Source organism: Mus caroli, chromosome 6, assembly GCF_900094665.2.
Source record: "Mus caroli chromosome 6, CAROLI_EIJ_v1.1, whole genome shotgun sequence".
In the NCBI taxonomy this organism is placed as follows: Eukaryota; Metazoa; Chordata; class Mammalia; order Rodentia; family Muridae; genus Mus; species Mus caroli.
Genome location: NC_034575.1, coordinates 16,330,256 through 16,345,148, shown reverse-complemented (window position 1 = coordinate 16,345,148; position 14,893 = coordinate 16,330,256). Strand labels below are relative to the sequence as shown.

General features: G+C 35.7%; 1 non-coding gene across 1 annotated transcript; it reads left to right on the top strand.

Annotated features, from left to right (window-relative positions):
- Positions 1-12,235: 12,235 nt before the first annotated feature.
- LOC115031365 lies at positions 12,236-12,366 on the top strand. The gene has a single exon (XR_003837006.1). It is a non-coding gene; the product is annotated as a small nucleolar RNA SNORA72 (small nucleolar RNA).
- Positions 12,367-14,893: the final 2,527 nt, after the last annotated feature.

The window sequence follows — 14,893 nt, the reverse complement described above, 5'->3', positions numbered from 1 at the left end:
TATAATTTGATGGTGGCTATTATTGGCTTGCAATATATTCCTTTGTTCTGTTTAGGTATGCACCTTGTATCCATGATCTCTCTAATACCTTTAATATAAATGGATATTGGATTTAATCAAAGTTTTTTTTAGTGTCTAATGAGATACTCATGTGATTTTACATTGATGTGTTTGTGTATATTGATCCACCCCAGCATCCCTGTGATGAAACCTACTTGACATTGATGAATGATGTCTTTGATATGTTCCTGGATTTAGTTTGTGAGTATTTTACTGAGTAGTTTTTGCCTCAATGCTCATAATAGAAATTGGTTTGAATCTCTTTCTTTTTTGAATCTTTGTGTGGTTTAGTTATCAGGGTGACTGTGGCTTCATGAAATGAGTTTGGAAGTGTTCCTTCTGTTTCTATTTTGTGGAATTGTTTGAGGAGTATTGATATTAGCTCACTTTGTAGTTCTGATATAATTCTGCACTAAAACCATCTGGCTCTCAGCTTTTTGGGTTGGGAAATCATCCATTTCATTTATATTTTCCAATTTTGTAGAGTACAGGCTTTTGAAGTATGACCAAATATTCTCTAAATTTCCTTGTTGTCTCTTGTTATGTCTCCCTTTTCATTTCTGATTTTGTTTACTTGAATACTGTCTCTTTGTCTTCTGGTTAGCTTGGCTAATGGTTTGTCTATACTGTTGATTTTTTCAAAGAACCACTTCTTGGTTTTGTTGATTATTTGTATTAGTTTCTTTGTTTTTAATTTATTTCAGTCCTGATTTTATTTCCTGCCTTCTCCTCCAGTTTGGTGTGTTTGTCTGTTTGTTTGTTTGTTTGTTTCTCCAGAATTTTTCTGAAAGTCTTTCATTTCTTTATTTTTTCCCTGACCAAATAGTCATTGAATAGAATGTTTTTCAGTTTCTAGGAGTTTGTAGTTTTTTGTTGTATCTGTTGTTATTAAAGTTCCAGCTTTAATTCATGATGCTATTAGAAGATGCAAGGTTCCCCCCCCCTTTTTTTTCTGTTGAGACTTTCTTTGTGACTGAGTATATGTTCAGTTTTGAAGAAGCTTTCATCAGGTGCTGAGAAAAAGTTATATTAGTTTATGTTTGGGTGAAATGTTCTGAACATATCTGGAAAGTCTGTTTGAGTCATAATATGTGTTAGTTGAATTATTTCTCTGTTTAGTATCTGTCAGGCTGACCTGGCAATTTGTGATAGGTCTGTTCAAGTCTTCCAGCATTAATGTGTGGTTTAAGCTTTAGTAATGTCCCTTTAGTAAATGTAGGTATCCTTGCATTTGGGTCACATATATTCAGATTTGAGATGTCATCTTGGTGGATTTTTCTTTTGATGAGTGAAATACTTTCTCTAAGATTTTTCCAGTCCTTTACTCTGTCTTTGTTGCTAAAGTGTTTTTCTTGTATGTAGCAAAATGTTGGATTCTGTTTCATATCAATTCTGCTAGACTGCATATTTTTATTGAGGAATTGAGTCCATTGATGTTGAAAGATATTAGTGACCAGTGATTGTTATATATTATTATTTTGATGCTGGTAGTGTCCGTATGTGTTTCCATTATCTCATATTTGCTGGTGAGTAAATATTTATTTCTAGTGTTTTCCTGAGTGTAGTTAAACTTAGAGTTTTTCTTCTAGTTTCTTCTAGAGTCTGCAAATCATCCTTCAGGTACTTCTGGCTTTTAGAGTTTCTGTTGACATTTTGGAACTAGTTCTATTAAGTCTGCTTTTATATGTTACTTGGCTCTTTTCTTTTGAAGATTTTAATATTTTTCTTTGTTCTATACATCTAGTGTTTGATTATTATGTGAAGGGAGAATTCCATTTTCTGATATTATCTACTTGTTCTTTTGTAAGCTTCTTGTAAGTTTTAGGCAACTCTTTCTTTAGCTTGGGGAAATTTTCTTTTTATGATATTGTTGAAAATATTTTCTGGATCCTGGAGCTGGGCATCTTCTTCTACTATTCCTATTTTTCTAAAGTTTGGCTTTTTCATAGTGTCCTAGACTTCTTGAATGTTTTATGTCAGAAACTTTTGATATTTAACATTTTCATTTACTAAAATTTCAATTTCTTAAATCATATCATCTATATCTAAGATTCCCTCTTCTATTTCCTGTATTCTGTTGGTGTTCCTGTTCTCTTCCCTAAGTTTTCCATCTCCTGTATTCCCTCAGTTTATGTTTTCTTTATTGCTTCTATTTCCACTTTCAGGTCTTTAACAGTTTTATTTGTTTTCTTCACATCTTTGATTGTATTTTCTTGTATTTCTTTAAGAGACTTATTCACTTTGTTTAATTGCCTATATCATATTTATAATTTATTTAAGGTTATTTTCTTGTTCTTCAGCTGTGTTAGGCTATCCATTGCTTGGTGTAGTAGGATAGCTGGGCTCTGGTGGTGCCTTGGTGCTCTGGATATTATTGATTGTGTTCTTAGTTTGGTCTTTAGCCATCCAGTTGTCCCTGGTATGAGAAGGCCAACAGGGATGCAGGCAGAGTTATGAGCCAGAAAATTTAAATTTATTTCTTAAATTCCTATAACTGACAACTTTTTATGGGGGTTGCTTGTCCAGGTGATGATTAGCTCATTTGAATTATCTCTTAAGGGTGTAGTGCCAATCACACATCTTTTTTCTTCCCTCAGAAAACTTCTGGCTAAGTAGTAATTATAAGAACCACCATTTCAGAATGCCATGTGTGTACCCGGGCATAGACAAGGGATAGCTGGGTTCTGGTGGTGTCAGTATAGTCCTGGCTGTTGTTGATTGTGTTCTTATACTTGCCTTCAGTAATCTGGGTTTTGGTTTTAATATAGGTTTAAGTGCTTATTCTGAGTTTATCTTTGTTAGATGTTTGTTGTTGTTGTTGTGGACGTTTGTTCCTTTCATTTCTGTTTGTTTTTGTTCTTCTGGCCATAGTGGGGTTCTGGTGCCCACTGTGTCTTCGGGTTCAGGTTCAGTACAGTGTCTCTGCTGGGATTTTTGTGGCCTGCATGACCTCTAAGATTTTAGGTGCCAATATTGCCTCTGGGGTCCCTAATACCAGCATGGCATGGGGTCCCTGGAGCAAGCTTGGCCTATAGGAAACAGCTGGAGTTGTGAGCCAGGAAATTAAAAATTGAAAATTGTGTTGCAGCTTATGGCTATTTGAGATTATTTTTTCTACTGTGTATTTTTTAAGAACTTTGCAAAAACTAAGGTAGCATACTCTTTGTGGGTTTATATCAGGTGTTCTAGCCTGTCCTGCTGATTTACATGTCTGTTTTATATCCCAGTACTATATTACTTTCTAATAAGACACAAAACAATTTGAAAATTCAAAAAGTGATATTCTATCCAAATAAACAGCAAAATAATGTCCAGAGTCAAGAGTCAACTTATACAATGGAAAAAATCAGAACTTTTCAACTATACCTCCAATAATATATTGATATTTAGAATATAAAGAGAACTGAAAAAATAAATGCTTTAAGCCACATTACGCAAATGGGAAATATTCCCACTGAAATGCATCAAATTCTCAGAGAAGATACAAATGATCCATACATTTTTGGAAAAGCTCTCAAAATCCACAGCAATTAGAGAAATGTAAACTAAAATTGCCTTGGCATTGTACATACTCCAGTGAGAATGACTATTGTCAAGAAAACAAAAGACAATAATAGCTGTTGTGATGTGGGAAAAGAAGAGCCTTCATTTACTGATGGTCAGGATGTGACCTGGTGCAGCCAGTATGGAAATCAGTAAAGAGGTTTTAAATACAATCCGAAAAATAGAATTAGCATATGTCCCAGTTATACCATGTTTGAATATGAACCTAAAGGGATATAAGTCAATATATGAAAGAAATAATTTAATGTCCATTCCATTTATTTCCTATTCATTTATGAGTGCATTAAGCACAAAATTACCTGTTAGTAGCAGACTTCCATTCTTTTTCAGGGCCATCTGGACATCTCTTCTGTCCTTCCCTATACCTTATCCTGAATGAACCCCCCCATCCCCTTAACATCTTCTCTCCATCCCAGTTTCTTCCCTCCATCTGCCTCTTATTACTATTTTATTCCTCCTTATAAGTGAGATTCCAGCATCATAGAATGTGCCTTCCTTCTTATTTAGCTTCTTTGGAACTGTGGCTTCATGCGTAGCTTCATGACACCTGCATTTTAAGTGAGTACCTGCACTTATAAGTGAGTACATACCATACATGTCATTTGGGGTCCGGATTAACTCACTCAGAATGATATTCTCTTGTTCCATCTATTTGCCTGCAAAGTTCATGATGTCTTCTTTTTAATAGCTTAATATTACATCGTGTAGATGTACCACATTTTCATTGTCTGTTCTTTAGTTGAGGGACATCTAGGTATAGGAGGAGTGAATCAGCATGTTTTACTAGTGTGCCCCTTACAATGGCTCAGGTATGAGTTGTAGGCACAGCAGGGGCTTCTGCATTCACTAACACCAGAACCTGCCTGATACCCAGAGAAGGACAAAGACAGACCATGTGACTGGGACAGACAATCCACTGATGACAACTATGCTGGAAGAGCAGCTGTGGGCTGAGGGGACTTGGGTGGAGGGTATAAAGTCCTTCTGAGAGGGTCTGCCAGTGCCTGACAAATACAGAAGTGGATGCATAGTCATCTATTGGACAAAGCACAGGGTCCACAATGAAGGAGGTAGAGAAAGTACCCAAGGAGCTGAAAGAGTTTGCAGCCCCATAGGAGGAACAACAATATGAACTAGCCAGTACCCCCAGAGCTCCCAAGGACTAAACCACCTATCAAAGAAAACACATAGTGGGACTCATGGCTCCAGCTGCATATGTAGCAGAGAATGGCCTAGTCAGTCATCAATGGGAGGAAAGGCCCTTGGCCCTGTGAAGGTTCTATGCCCCATTATAAGGGAATGCCAGGGCCAGGAAGCAGAAGTGTGTGGGTTGGGGAGCAGGAAAAGAGGGGAGTGGATAGGGGATTTTCAGAGGGGAAAATATCTAAAAATAAATAAATAAATAAACAAACAAATAAATAAATAAACAAATTTGTTTCTACTCCTCACCTGGCTCCTGAGTCTGAGTTATTGATTCTTGGGTGGGTGGGGGGGAGTGGATAGGGGATTTTCAGAGGGGAAAATATCTAAAATAAATAAATAAATAGTAAGTAAGTAAGTAAATAAATAAATAAATAAATTTGTTTCTACTCCTCACCTGGCTCCTGAGTCTGACCCTGGCTCCTGATTCTTACCCCCTATCCCCAAGGACTGACTTGAGGTGTGATGATCTAGGACCACAGTTTACAGTTTGTTGCAAATAAAACAGAATAGTAGCAAACAGATTAGGAAAGGCTCTTCACCAACACTGCATCTGACAGAGGGCTGATATCCAAAATTTACAAAGAAATTAAATTAGACACCAACAACCCAAATAGCTCAATTTAAAAATGGGATAGAGAGCTAAACCAAGAATTTTCAACAGAGGAGTCTTGATTGAAGGAGCAGCATTTAAGGAAATGTTCAAAGTCCTTAGCCATCCAGAAAATGTAAATCAAAATAACTCTGAGGTACTATCTTCCACACATCAGAATGGCTAAGATAAAAACAAACAAACAAACAAACAAAAAACTGAAGAGATAACACATGCTGACAAAGATGTGGGTAATACTTCTTCATTGCTGGTGGGAATATAAACTTGTTCAACCACTTTGGAAATCAATTTTGCGGTTTCTCAGAAAATTGGAAATAGATCTTCCTCAAGACCAAGCTATATCACCCCTGGGCATATAAACAACAAATGCTTCAACACCCCACAAAGACTCTATTTCATTCATGACAGTTTTATTTATAATAGCTAAAATTAGAAATATTTATGGAAAAGTAACACACATAAAGAAAAAATATACTTCATACATAGCCATAAGAGGAGTTCAAGACATAGAATAATCCATAATTTAATTGATAATAAAAGACGATGTAAATTTCAAAATATGGAAGAATATACTTCTACAATGGAAGTTCACTTGCGCAATGACAGCTGAAGACCAGGTATTTATGAGGACTGGTAGAGGGGGTGAATAGACATGTGACAACCTTCAGTGGACATAGATTCAAAGCAGATTCATGTGGTTTAACAGCTTACCCCATTTCTTTTAGGCAAGTAATTTCTGTCTCCACATTCTGTTCATTTTTTTTCCAATTCACTGGACCAGGAAGGTTTGTATCTTCTCATCCCTAACTGTGCTATTATCTTTGTTACACGTTTACCAATAACATTACTCTGACTAGTCCTAGGTATACCTGGTCCTGCAGTAGCATCAAAATCAATTTCTTCACAAATAACCCAGTCTATATTGACATGAAAATTAAACTTTAATTAAATAACATTGTGCTTTCAAAGAGTAATAATTTGTAATTTACAAATTACTTTAAATAGCAATAATTATGATGAAAATAAAATAATATAATTGTTGACAAGAAATTATGACATTTGGTTGAATTCTGGAGAGAAAGTAAAAAATAATTAAGAAATGTAGATTGTACAAAACCCATGGAAGGCATGTTTTGCAAAGATAGGAGCCTTTGTTCTCTCTGGCTTCTCATTATCAATAAGCCAAAATCTATTAGTAATGGGTTAAATTTTTTTGGTATTAAGTCTAAACTATGCCTAGAATTGAAGCTTTCGATTTTTTCTGCTAAGATTTTTTTCTTTAAAATTTTACTGGTTTGAATTTTATACTTATGCCCATATTTACTTTGATATTATATATATATATATATATATATATATATATATATATAAATTTAGATGAGGTTGCATTTATTCTTTAGTCTATGGAAATGTACCCATATCATTCATTCAGAGGTCTCTTTCCTTCATTTGAATTGGCTTTCGAGAAAAGTCAGAAATGTTCACAGATCTATCAGTCATCCTCTATTCTGCTCCATTGGCCCATGTGACAGTCCTTCTGCCAATATTACACTATAATGACTATTGTAACTGTGTGAGTATCTATTAATCAGTCAAAGTGACTATTTCTACCATATACATCTATTAAAAACAATTTAAGGCATTGGAAGGCCTATGAATTTAATGTAAAATTTAGAATATATTGATAGAAACTTCATTTATCTACATGTCAATTCAAAGAGAATTTATTTTTTTTCTAAGTGGAGACTTAGAGAATGCATATGGGGTGACGAACCACTTATGCCTTCTTAGATTTTCTTGAATATTAGTAAGTAGAGAAAGACAATATATAAAATTATATACTGTGCATATCCAATGATGTAACATTGTTTTGATGAAATAAGTTGAAACAGAGAATAGACCTGTTTGATATATTTAGATACAAAACAGATTTGGAAAATGGGTAAGTGGAAGTCTGGGTGTTGTCAAAAGGGAACCAGGGGAAATTTCTCTGTGATTGAATTGTTTTGTATTTTATATTTTGATTGTGTTGGATGAAAGGCTGGACATTTTAGAATTATGGGGAATTAAAACATATATACAGTTTTAATTGTTAAATCTTTGATAAGCAGGATACAATCTGTATGACCATAGAGGTTAGGCATAAAGGAAAGGGCAGGAATTGATCTCCATAGGAAGAAGAACTAGAATAAATAATTATGATTGGTGGGTACAACACAAGGATCAAATTAAAAGAGCAGAGGGTGAGGGACAGCTGAAATGATGGGCTATTTGATGGGTCATACAGAAATCCATTACTGTGGAAGATTCCATATATATATATATATATATATATATATATATATATATATATATATATGGAATATATATGTATATAATACACACACACATAATAGATTTATGAAGTGTACTGGCTAGTTTTGTGTCAACTTGACACAGGCTGGAGTTATCACAGAGAAAGGAGCTTCATTTGGAGAAATGCCTCCATGAGATCCAGCTGCAAGGTTTTTTCTCAATTAATGATCATGGGGGGAGGTCCCTTTGTGGGTGGTGTCATCTCTGGGCTGGTAGTCTTGGTTCTATAAGAGAGCAGGCTGAGTAAGCCAGGGGAGGTGAGCCAGTAAAGAACATCCCTCCATGACCTCTGCATCAGCTCCTCCTTTTTGACCTACTTGAGTTCCAGTCCTGACTTCCTTTAGTGATGAACAACAATGTGGAAATGTAAGCTGAATAAACCATTTCCTCCCCAACTGCTTCTTGGTCATGATATTTGTGCAGGAATAGAAACCCTGGCTAAGAAGCCAAATAATGGGGGAGACAGAACCCCAACTAGATGTCTCTGTTCACCAAATGAAGCCTATAGTTCCATTCCAAAAATGGGTCACATCTAATAATGTTGAAGGGTCCCATGGGAACCCCTAAGCAATCTAGGCTATTACCAACATTACTGGTTGCTCTCCACTAACTGATGGTAAGGCCCTATTGCTGCAGACAATACCTGTACAACTCATGGGACATAGAGAAGTGTAATCAATGTCTTCCTAGAGCCTTCACTCTTACTGACTAGTATTCGTTGTATTGGAAGGTGCTCTGCAGATTATCAAAGGAACACTGTGAACACCAAACCACCTATGAACCTTTTAATCTACTGTAGTGACTTTGTGTCAAGATATGCAGGTTCAACAGTGATGCAAAGTTTGTGAGACTAACCAAACAATTTATGATTTGATTTAAAGCTCAGCCTGTAAGATGGAAGTCATCCCCAACACTGACTGGGCAAGAACCTGAAACTAGATAGCCCATGTTTCTAAGAGAATACCAAATACTACTATTCTGCTAAAGTAACACAGCAATAAAATGACTCCTAATGACATTCTTCTCTACACATACATCAGCTTTTGCTCATCCATCATCATAGAACTTTTCTCTTACAGTACAGAAAAAGAAATAGAGACCCACAGCTGGACAATGTACAGAACTAGAGACTTTGGAACATCCAGTCCTAAATGTGATGTGATGTCTCCATCAAATACCTCTGTTGGAGTTCAGGGAACCCTGCAGAAGATAAGAGTTAGAGAAAATGGGGGATACAAAGGAAACAAGGCCTTTAAATCAAATCAGGAATATGAACGTACATACATATGAACTCATAGACACTGTAGCAGCATGCACAAGGTCTGCATGGCTCTATAGGAGATGGATTCTGGTGCTTATAGAATAGTGAATACAAGTTTAGAACACTAAACTCCAATTTATCTCCTATAAAACCTCTTGCAAAGGAAAAATATTTTTCTCCAATGGTGTCCTACTGGGGATGTAAGCTACTTTAAGGGCAGCCCAGGCCCAGCAATAGATGGCACACAGAGTGAACTCAACATTTTTGGAGGTTCTTTGTCTCATAACGCTTTGGCAAGGTGTTTTACTTTTCATTTTTATTATTTTCTTTTCTTTTTACCTTACAGATATTTCTTGTGCTGTTTTCACTACTTTTCTTCTATTTGTTTATTCATGTGTCTTGTTCTGTTGAGGTTTGTTTGTTCTTGTTGTGTCTTATTTTAACTTACTATCTTTTATATGCCTGTTTCTTTGCTAGTAGAGAGAAAGTGAATTTGGATAACAAGGGAGGTGGAGAGCATTTGTGAGTAATTGGATGCTGGGAAACAGTGCCCAGCAATTATTGTATGAAAAAAACTATTTTAATAAAAGAAAAAAGTGTATCCACAGACAAAAAATGGAAATAATAAATGTTGATAAAATCAATGTATTATATTAATGCCAATATTTTGATTTTAATAATGGGCTATATTTTGTAAGACAGAACATTAAAATAAGTTTAATTAAGACTGTGGTCTCTTTTTGCAAATGATATAGCATGGAGCATATCCTTTCTATTTTTAAATATAATTCTTCTTCTTGGGAGGCAAAATCAGCAGCGGTTGAGGTTAACTCTCTATTGGAGTGTGTGCCCAGAATTTTTTTTAGAACTATTTGATGGCATTAGTGTTTATGGATAGAGATTATAAAACCCTTTGAAGTTCTTCAAACCCCGAGTATTTAGATGTAAAAATGAAGCAGTGGCACTAAATTCATGCCAGAGCTGATGGAAAGACTAGAGGCATGGCACCTAGAGTTACAACAGTCAAGGTGAATCTCAAGACAGAATTAGGTTGATAGATAATGGTATCTGTGGTATATCTGATCAGGAAGGCTTCATAGCCTTGAATATCCTTTGTATATAGATGCTGTGGTGAATGAGATACTCCGTTTGCTTTCTAGGTTACCCTGGGATATTTAGGAAAAGATTTTTGGTATGGACTTTTCTTCAGTATTTTATTGTAGTATTCATTTTCAAATAAGGTAGCTTGCAGATGTCTGTCTGTCTGTCTTTAAATTTTTCTTTTTTCTTTTCCTTTACATGTTTCAAGAGATACTTTAATGTCTCACTTGCTGGACATATGCAGTGGCAACAAAGTAACCAGAAAAAGAAAGAGTATAACTGCTCTAGCTATTTCTGTTTATAGAGTCAAGCCACACTGATTCCTCTAACAAATAGAAACTTCCATTATGCTTTTTTGATTTCCCTTGAAGAGAATTGAACACTGTATTTTTAGTCCAAATGTTAAAATAATGACCTCGCTGAAAATCAAAAGTGTAATATCCACCTAACCAGCATAAGCTGTGACCCTTAACGATTTACAGTGTCTTTGAAGCTGCCAAGAGGTGGCAAAAACACTAATTTTAACTGCAAGATAACAAATTGTATTTCTTTTATGATATTCCTGCCGTGGTGAAAATGGAAATTATTGATGTTGGGAACAGTGCCCATGGTGCTGTTAATCACTGCACTGCAGTTAATTGATTTCCCTAGGCATGAGCCGAGGCATGCTAGGACACCACTTATTAGACCCCTCTCTCACTCCCCTAGAGCCATTTGATGCTCTCAGAGAGTAGAGGTTTTACAGAGAGATGCATTTTGGTCCTCACACCAGAGATACCTCTGTTTGGCACAACAGGCAGTTAGTGTAAATGATTTAGTAACCGATTGACTTCAGGGACATGAGAGAACAGTATTGTCCCCTTTCCTCTATATTACCATAAAAATAATCTGAAATTATACATTGAAATGTTAGTTTGGTTATCTCACATGTATATGCAGAAGCTTTGAGGATTTTGTAATCTTCAGATATCAGCTAGGGAATGTTCTTCTTCATTCAATATAACTAGAAAAGGGATCCTGTTTTGAGAAAGAACAAATCAAAATAAAACCCTAAATAAATTTCTAAATGTGAGGAGCTGAACTCCAAACTAAAGTTTCATTTCCATCCTTGCTTCATTCTGTCACTTTTCTTCTTAAAGTATTTAGTTAGTAGTAGAATGCATACGAACATATTACAGAAAATTATAATAAAACACTATGATATATTCAAAATATGTCTACTTATGTTGACCGAATGTCTATAATTTTTTTACACATTGAGCATGTGCCTTGTGTAGACAAAATAAGTGTACTATAATCCAAAATATTACAAAGTTTGATGAAATTATTATTTTGCCCCTTTTCTTAGTTGTCTATTGCAGTAGTCAATGAAAGAAACAAAGTGGTCTACTAGTTGATTGGATTCGCATATAAAAATATTGAAATGGAATTGTTTGTGATTACTGTCATTAATGGGCAAAATATTAACATGTTTATGCCATGTTTTTATTGCAGACATTATGATGGCTACAAATGACACACTATCCTTGTACTCCCATGACCAATACCTCTATTGATGGGAAACAGAACAGCTAAAAGCTTAACTAAAGAGAGGGGCTGACTATAAGGAAACAATTCTCAAATTAGCATGTGCTTGTAACTTACATATACCTTATACTGATATAGACCAAAGTATAAGTGATATAATTAGATCATAATATAGCTATTAAATGCAGATATAAACCAAAGTATAAGTGATACATTAAATCATAACATAGATATTAAATGCAGATAATATAAAAATTATAAGGTTACCGATAAAGCTTGGCCATCAATAATTGCAATTTGCATATTGTTAAAATGAGGCTAAATAGCAAACTGTACATAAAATACATAATCCTAAGATTTCTATGTCTATTTCTACATTTAATACCTTGCTAGTTCAAATTATTCTTATAAAACAAAACTTACTTTGCATTGTGTTATTTGTGTGACACTTACACACATATGCTTGTTATGAACACTGAACTGAACTGAATTCATTATCCCAACACAGACAAGACAAACTAACTGCTCAACAGGGCCTTTTAAAAAGAAATACAACATGGATATTGTCCCTGTTCTGACTCTGTGATAATTAGGGAATGCTAAACAGTTGCTACAGTAAGACCATGTACATATCTCAGACCTACTTCTCTTCCTAGGCTGGGTTTTCTCAGTGCTGGTGACAGGTCTGATTTGATTGTTTTGTGTAATCAGTGACTAAGATTCCGGTTTCTTTAACTTGCCTTAAGGAAAGTGAAATTGCAGCTACTGTAATAATTTGCAGATAATCAATTATAATCTGCTTTCTTGTCTAGGGAACGTGGCCATTTTAGGGAAATTCTGTGATTGCCACTAGCCATTAATTGAAATGTAAAACTACAATTTTCACTTTCTAGGGGAAAAGAAGTATGAATTCTGAGAAGCTTTGAACCTTTGGGTACCCTCTTAGCTCTGAAGATAACTTTTGCTTGGTACTCTCTCTTGGCATTTCGACTTAAATTGCTGTGGTTAACTCTTAAATTGTTTGCACCTCCAGGAAAACTCTATGGTAATACTTGAAGTAACATTTTTATTTAAAATAACTTACTTCAGGGTAAAATGTTATATATTCAATTTTTAAATTTTGTATAATTGCTGAACACAGAATATTTATGAGAATGAAAACTTGTAGTCGAGTTTTTGTATTGGAAAAATGATGTTACTTTAAGGCTGATCTTTAAATATAAATAAAAAATGGTTGAATGCCTAGTAATCATATAGCATAACCTGAAATAGATGGGTAATAAAAGAGAAGAGTGTAAAGAGTCAATAGAGGTATATTAAAAATTGAATCCCATATGTATTAAAATAGTAATAGCACAGTAGGGAAGATTACAAGAAAAATGACTTTATTGGACACTGGTAAAATTATGATACAAGATATGTGAAGGTATTCCACCTGAAGAAATGCAGAAGATAATGGCATAGTGCTCATGAAAGGTGTGAGCCATCCAGATTAATTGGAAAATAGTTTGAGGACATAATGAGGTACTGGACTTTGAGACTGAAGAGTGATGGCCATATTCAAGTAGCCAGAGAAGGTAGTACAAATGTCAAGTGCTATATATGACATGACACTGGCTAAGAAGCAGAAATACTGATGTTCTCTGAATACACAATAAGCTCAGATATGTACACTGGTGATGATTCTCCTTATCAACAAGGCAAGAGAAAAGTGTTGGGATTAAAATTCAGCTGTCCATTCATAAGCCTTTTGAGAGCAGGGGTCAGAGGAGCAGTGATGGGCATAGCCGAAGCTTCCTGGATCTCTGACCCACATTAGGACAAGAATTAAAAAAAAAATAGTGAACCAAGATTTCTGCTTTTGGGAAAGATATTTTGAGAGGGACAATAATTATTCAGCTTTATGAAAACAATAATGTATGAAACACTAGATGCCTTAGCCAGGGTTTCTATTCCTGCACAATCATCATGACCAAGAAGCAAGTTGGGGAGAAGCAGGTTTTTTCAGCTTACACTTCCACACTGTGTTCATCACCAAAGGAAGTCAGGAGAGGAACTCAAGCAGGTAAGGAAGCAGGAGATGATGCAAAGGCCATGGTGTGGCGGGGGCGGGGGGGGGTGGTACTTACTGGCCTGCTTCCGCTGGCTTGCTCAGCTTGCTTTCTTAGAGAACACAAGACTACAAGTTCAGGGATGGCACCACCCACATGGAGCCCTCCCCTCTAGATCACTAAGTGAGAAAATGCCCCACAGCTGGATCTCATGGAGGCACTTCCTCACCTGAAGCTCCTTTCTCTGTGATAACTCCAGCTTGTGTCAAGTTGACTCACAAAACCAGCCAGTACACTAAACCAGGAGATACTCAACATAAGACACATAGAGATAGTTACTTTTCCAGGGAGGACTTAAGTAAGTCCTATGAGCACCTAGAAATAGCTGGGGAATGATTTACAATGTATAGCACACTCAGAAGACTGGGGGGAGTTGTTTCTTTCAGACGGTGGCATTACCAGTGGGATTTCAGAGTCAGGCACAAGGATAGGTTCAAGAGGCAAACTACAAAAGGATAAAGCTTGACATCATCAAAGGGCCAGAGAACTGCAGGGAGTCAGAAAGTGGTCAAGTCTGAGCGACACACTGCCAAGAAAGACTCCTTACAAGGGTCAGAAGAAATGGATCCCTAGATCTCACCCTGGGGTAGCATTCTCCCGTTGCCTACTAAATACAGTTGACTATAGGTTAAAAGCTAAGTTTTCTTAAATTCGTGAATCGATTGATATTCTCTCAACAGGATGCCGTTTTAATCTATACCACTCCAATGTGTGGGCTGTAATGTCATAACTCACTTTTAGAGAGTGAATCATAGAAACAGAGAATGAAAACTGTGTAGACCACAATACATGTGATCCAGTTGAACACCACTAGATATAATATTTGATGACTTGTTCCTTTTGATAGAATGAGAAAGGTTCTTATCTCAACAGCATATTTTCTGTATGATATTTATGTATTAAATATACAATTTTTATGTATATTTAATTTGTAAGGAAATCTACAGACGTGAAGATCATGTAAAACTATGAAAAGCTGTAGAGACTGTGGGCACATGGCAAATCATGTCCTTGTTTAGTACTGGAAAAACACTAAATAATGCCCAAAAAAATGAGATCTAGAAAGAGTATAGTTTGATTAATATAAAAGTACACAAAGAA